The 7,085-nt window shown below is 35.4% G+C and overlaps 1 long non-coding RNA gene across 1 annotated transcript in view; it reads right to left on the bottom strand.

Annotated features, from left to right (window-relative positions):
• LOC145720773 (uncharacterized) overlaps window positions 1-7,085 on the bottom strand; it is a 79,256-nt gene that overhangs the window by 39,468 nt on the left and 32,703 nt on the right. The window contains exon 3 of the long non-coding RNA XR_014143990.1: window positions 3,573-3,689. This is a non-coding gene — a long non-coding RNA (uncharacterized LOC145720773). The remainder of the gene's footprint in view (window positions 1-3,572; window positions 3,690-7,085) is intronic.

Raw genomic sequence — 7,085 nt, 5'->3', positions numbered from 1 at the left:
TGCATATTAATAAGACCAATATTTTATATTTGTATTTGCCATTTACATTTTCATCTATGAAATGCCGGTTTAAACGATTTTCCTGTTTTTCCATTGTTTATATTTTTTCTTGCTGATCTGCAGAAGTTCCTCATATATGCAGGAGCATTGTTAATTCTTGGGCCAATAAAACATCTTCTCATAATATATAGCTTGTTTTTCACTTTCTTTTTAATATCTTCTAATAAAGAGAAATTTTAATTTTTATTATAGATTTCTCAATCATTTCTTTGCGGTTAGCCTTACTGTGTTCTATTTAAGAAATCTCTTCCTATCTCAAGGATAGGGAAAATAAAATTATTTTCCTTTATATTTTCAGTTTTTTAACTGAAAAAATCTACACAAAAGGAGAGGCTAAGTATCATAAAAATATAATTATTTCCATCTTTAATGATTTATACATTCAGTGTAATTCCCATTAAAATAGTCCTAAATGATTCTTTAGAAACTTAGCAACTTTATTCTAAAATTTAGATAGAAGAAAAAAGAGCTATGAATAGCCAAGTCACTCCCAAAATAAAAGCATACAATTGAACTTAATCCTACCATACATCTATGTGTATACTCATATACTGATGTAATACTGATATGATATGCATCTATACCTTTATTCATATGTAAGTATATATGTATATAAATATTTACATTTATATTCTTATATACATATATACTATTTATATTTAATTATACATTTATATAAGTATAGATCATATATGCATTATATATAATTTTAAGAATATACTTATAAAATTATATAAGGATATTCATTTTACCTATAATTATATATATATATACACACAATAAGTATTTATAAAATGTACTTGTATCAATGTATATTTAAATCTATAAAATATGTGTTGGATTTCATCAAATGCTTTTTTGGCATCTATTGAGATGATTATATATATATTTTTCTATGTTCAGTTCATGTGGTAAATTACATTCATAGATTTCTAGTGTGAAACTGCTATTGCTTTGTGGAATCTACTGAATTTTATTATGGTGTATCATAGTTTTACACACTATTCATTTTATTTTGCTAATGTTTTATTTAACGATTTTACATCTATGTTTTTGAGTGAGATTGACCTGTGCTTTTCTTTTTTCTTTCTGTCTTTGCATGATTTTGAATCAAAATTACATTGACCTCATAGAATGACTTAAGGAAGTTTCCCTTTCTCTAATCTCAAGAGTTCTATTGTAACATTGGAACGATCATTTTCTTGAAAGTTCTGTGCTGACATTCAGTTAAGTGTGTAGAAGCATACCTGTGCTGACTGTTCATGACCAGCATTGAATATGATTGTTTAGGACACACACTATACTCATTGTTAATGATTTTAAGTTACGTCTTGCAAAACACTAGCCTGTAAAATAATTTGGGCTTATTGTTTCCTTCACAGGGTTACTGTTAACTACAGATTGAATTTCATTAATTTTTATAGAACGCCCCAGGCTTTCTATTTTTTATTAGGTCAATTTTGATGTCTTTTTTTTTTTTGGAGGAGGAATTTGTTATTCCATCTAGGTTTCCAAATGTATTGCAACCCAAAATTTTTATGCTGTTTTCTTGTTGTTTTTATACCTGTTACGTCTATAGTTATGTTCCTTTTTCATGTCCCATATTTTTATTTGTGCCATCTCTTTCTCAATCAATCTTGGCAGATATTTCTCTGAAAACATTAACGAAAAATAAGTTTTGCTTTGGTGGTCTATTTCATTTGTTCATTTCATTAGCTTTCCATCTTATTAATTTCTCTTCTTATCTTTATTATTTCCTTTCTTCTACTTTCTGGGATTTTTTTTGTTTTCTTTTTTAATGTCTTAATTTGGATTGTTAGTTCATTACTTTTCAGTTACTACAGTTACTAAAGAGTGATTTTTCATCTTATTGTCAAATATAATTAGACAAGGCTCTAACTTTTCTTCTTAGTACTATTTTCACTGGATCTTTAAAAGTTATGTATATAATATTTTCATTTTCATTTAGTTGTAAGGATTTTTAAAAATGTTATCATTGGGGACCTGGGTGGCTCAGTTGGTTAAGCGACTGCCTTCGGCTCAGGTCATGATCCTGGAGTCCCGGGATCGAGTCCCGCATTGGGCTCCCTGCTCAGCAGGGAGCCTGCTTCTGCCTCTGACCCTCCCCCCTCTCATGTGCTCTCTCTCTCTCATTCTCTCTGTCTCAAATAAATAAATAATTAAAAAAAAAAATCTTTAAAAAAAAAAGTTATCATTACTTTTTAACCCATTAGATATTTAGACCTTTTTAAATAAAACAAAAATGGATGTATTTTAATGCATCTTTTTGTTAATGATTTCTATTTTAATTTCACTTTGTCAGAGAACATGCCCTGTAAATATCTATATGTTGGACATCTGTGAAGACTTACAGAGCCTAGAATATAGTTGGGTTTTATAAACGTTCCACATGGGCTTCAAATGGATGTATGGGATTGCTTTTTTGGATATGACTTCTCTATATGTTATTAAGTCAAGCTTGTGATTTCAATATTCACTTATTAATATGCTAATCATTATCACTGTTTTTTTTTAAAGATTTTATTTATTTATTTGACAGAGAGAGACACAGCGAGAGAGAGAACACAAGCAGGGGGAGTGGGAGAGGGAGAAGCAGGCTTCCTGCGGAGCAGGGAGCCCAATGCAGGGCTTGATCCCAGGACGCTGGGATCATGACCTGAGCTGAAGGCAGATGCTTAACGACCGAGCCACCCAGGCGCCCCAATCATTATCACTATTAATATTATTTTACTTCTTGACCTATCAATAATTGAGAAGTGTGTGTTGAAATCTCACATGAAGACAGTAGATTTGTATTTTTCTTCCTCTACATCTAATTTCTTTTATTTCAAGCATAGTTAATTATTTACAAGTTTATAATTGGTATTAAACAATTCTTATGAAATTAATCCTTTAACTCTGTTACTAATAATGTCTCTTTTATTTGCAGAATAATAAATATGGTGTCATTTATATAAATTTTAAAACATGCAGATATGTTTATGGATTTTATGGAGAAAGATATTAAAATAAGATTTTTCCTATTGTTCCAGTGGACTGTGTCCGCCAAGCTGAAAATACCCATTCATTCTAAAGAGGTTATTATATGGGTGGCAAATCATTTTCACCAAGTCTGGGACTAGTCTTCTTTTTTTAACAGTATCTTCTGGAGATCAAATGTATAGCATAGTGACAACAGTTAGCAACACTGAGTTGTATACTTGAAGTTTGCTAAGCGGATAGATCTTAAATCTTCTCAACACACACACACACACACACACACACACACATATACACACAGTAGTAACTATGTAGATGTGATGGGCAAGTTATTTAGCTTGATTGTGGTAACTTTTTCTCTCTATATATAGTTGCATACCTTCAGTATATACACTTTTTATATGTTAAAGACATCTCAATAAAGTTGCTACAAAAAGACACACAAAAATATAGATTGACAAATTCAACAATTTAAAAAATTTAAATGATTATTTCTCGAACAGTTACAATACCTTTTGCTTTCAATGGTTACCAGAGTTTTCTTTTGGTATTTTTCCGCCATGTCTTTTCCCAGTCTTTCATTTTTTTTTTATACTTTCACTTTCAGGCATTCCATCTTCTTATGTTTCCTGTAAAGAGTATATCATTGGATACTTCTTTCACCCCAATAACCAGAGTCTCTGCCTTTTAAATGTTGGGTCTAGTCCAGTCAGATTATTGAGATTACTGGAATAATTGCATTTGTTTCTACCATCTCCTTTTTACTACTTTTTCCTCCACTTGTTTTATACTTCTGTTTTTCTCCTCCACTCTCCCACCACATCCTCATTCTGCCTCCTTCTCTCTTCACTGTCCCCTGCTTTCCTTGTCTCCGTGGGTCGCAATCTGGGTACTTTATTCACACATTCTTCCAGTTCAATAATAATCTCTTTGTTTGTACCTAATATGTTATTTTCCCACACACTGAACATTTAATTTCGGCAACATTATTCTTAATTTTCATGTCTTATCTGTATCTTTTTCAAATCTGCCTGGTCATCTTTTTTGTCTCTTTGTTCATTTTGTTTGCAAGGCCCAATAAAGTAAACTGGGCTTTTGCGTGGGATATGGAGGGTGTAATTTGGCTCTGAAATGGGACCTACTTATAATATCTCCTTTTCTTTCTAGTGCCTTAGATGCTTTCTGACTAATTTTCACCACCCCACAGATTTCACATATCCCAAACATAATGTAAGGCATGACTCTCTGTGAATTATTAGCACTAATAATAATCCCTTAATAAAAATAAAATTCTGGAGCTCATACCATCCATCTTCTTCCCTGATACAGAGTAGGTCTTGTTGCCAAAAGTTACCAGGCAAGTAGAATATTCTCCTGATGTCATTTATCTACAGAATTGGTCTCTAATTTGCCCATAATTGCCCTTGGGCAAGCCTAACCCCAAAGACACATTGATGGCCCCCTGCTCTTTCCCCCAACCAATTAGGCACAATCCACATTACTGCCCTATGCTGCAATTCAGATCTCACCCAGAAGTCCAAGGCCAACATCACTTGGCCCCACTCAGTGACAGGATCAGGTTTAGCTTAGAAGTGATTATTGCCAGTTGAAAAAGAAATTTTGCCCCAAATTACCATCATGTTGACTGTATTACTAAACCAGTCTCCCAAGCTGGACTTGCAGAATATCATGGGAATAAGGAAGTGTAGATGTGTTGCTGGTGATGGGAACCCAAGAAGGGATTCTTTTCTCTATAGCCTGTGCTTCTCCTCAGCTTTAAGGAAGTACTTTAAGTACTTCAAGAAAGTCTGGGACTGAAGTTACTCTCACTTGACTACATACCATTTTCTACAGATGCTTCTTCTTCACTGTGTTAGACCCAGATGGAATGAGAGCAAGTCCAGACGGTGACATTCATGGATGATCACTGGGCCCCCTTGATCAATCCATACCTTTCACCCAGTGTGTGATTATCATACTTTATCCAGCTGATTCCATGCACCAGCTGTTCAAGGAAGTGAAACTATTACAGTTTATGGAGGGCTCACTATGTACAAAAGCATTTTCCATATGTTACCCCATTCTGTGCTTACAACATCCTTATGAAATAGGTACTATTAGTATTTGCTTCTTATAGGTGAGGTGCTTCAGGCCTGAAAAGGGTAAATTACTTGTCCAGAATCACATAACCTGAAAGTTGCAGAGCCAAGGTAAGGACAGCTGCTTCCTTGTTTCATATCACTTATCTTTACAACTCTATGAGGCAGGTGGTCTTCCCATTGTGAAGTGAAGAAACCAAAGCACAGAGAGGTTAGGTAACTTGTGCAATATCACACAGTTTGTACGTGGAAGAGCAGGGAAGGACATCAGGGTAGCCTGAGTGGAGAGATTCTATGTTGCTGAATGTCTCCATCCACCAATAAAGCTAGAAGGTGTGGTGAGTGTGCTGATGCATCTCACTTCATTTCCTATCTTATATGACCACCTGATGTTAATAAATTTCTGCTGTGGTCCAGCTTCCACCTGAAACTCATATTTATATTAATATACACTTTAAGAAGATAATGTTAGTGTAGAGTGAGAATAAATAAATAGTAGTCTAGTCTGAAAATGCAGTGGGAAGAATGATGGGGAAATTTATTAGCATTAAAATGCAGGACAACCTTCTGACATATGGTTGTGACTTGTGTCTTCCTTTATGTATTGAACAGGGAAATGTCCATTGGTTTCTCAACTCCAGCACAATTGGCATTTAGGACCAGATAATTCTTTGTTGTCTAGGGATGTCCTTTGCATTGTAGGATGTTGACCAGCATCTCTGGCCTCTACCTACTAGATGCCAATATCATTCCACCCACCCCAGTTGGGGCAATCAAAGTATCTCTAGACATTGCCAATATCCCCTGCTAGCCAAAATCACTGCTAGATAGGAATCACTAATTGAGGGGGATTTCAGAGAGCAGATATAAAATAATTCCTCTGCCTCCAAAATTAGACACTGCCTGCCCTGAGTTGGTTAGACTGAGCAAGAGACCCCAGGGAGGTATCTTTAGTTAGAGTGAGAGATTATCCTGAACCAGAGCTGAGTCAGGGCCCAGTGTGCTCATACCCTCTTCTCAGCAAGGGAAAGGGGATAAGGGAACTGAGGGGATAGACAGAGACCACTGTGTATTCTGAAAATACAACTTCAGAGAACTTTGATAAGTGTGTTGGAACAAATGCTTGGTGATATGGGAGAGAAAAGACACCTCTTATCTCATTTAGTCCCCATGATAATACAATAAAGGAGGTATAGTTTTCATTTCTGTTTCACAGATTAGGAAAGATGCCAAAGACACTGAAAGACTTGCCTAAGACTAGAAGGTGAGGGAATTGGAACGGACGACAGAAGTGTCTGAATCAATGTCTGTACTCTTTCCGTGCATCCTAGGGGTATAGAGAGAACCTTCTAGAGATGACAGGGAATAAAACTGTCCTTTTATTCATTTATAGAGCAAAATATATGTACACCTACACTGTGAAGATGCTATGCTATCCACCAGGGATACAAAGATAAATAAACTCTAACCCCAGGTTTACAGAGCTCAGATTAGTGAGAGAAAAAATATATTTAAAAATTCCAATGCAGCGTGCTAAACATGGTGAAGGAGTATATATGCAGAGGGGGCCATGGGAATATAAAAGAAGGGAACCTAGCACAAGCTTGGGAGGGGAACAGTTCCTCAGGGTAGGCTTCATGGAATAGGTGATCTGTGAACTGAGTCCAAGGATGCCAGGAGTTGAGATTGGTCATAGGGAATGACAGAAATCTCACAGTTTACCAGTACAAATCAACTGCTACACATTGCAGTTTGGATCTGACCACTAAAAAGTGCACTAAAATTTTTTGTTAAAAGGAATGCAGAGTATGTTGGACTGGGATGTCCCCTCCCTGGGGAGTGAGTAGGAGGACTGATTGCCATTTGTATTGGTCAAGGTCCTCCAAAGAAACAGAACCAATAGAAGATAGAGGAGAGAGAGAGAAA

This window comes from Leptonychotes weddellii, chromosome 3, assembly GCF_054177405.1.
Source record: "Leptonychotes weddellii isolate Sample4059 chromosome 3, ASM5417740v2, whole genome shotgun sequence".
Taxonomy (NCBI): Eukaryota; Metazoa; Chordata; class Mammalia; order Carnivora; family Phocidae; genus Leptonychotes; species Leptonychotes weddellii.
Note: the sequence above shows the minus strand (reverse complement) of the source record. Positions and strands in the feature narration are given on the sequence as shown.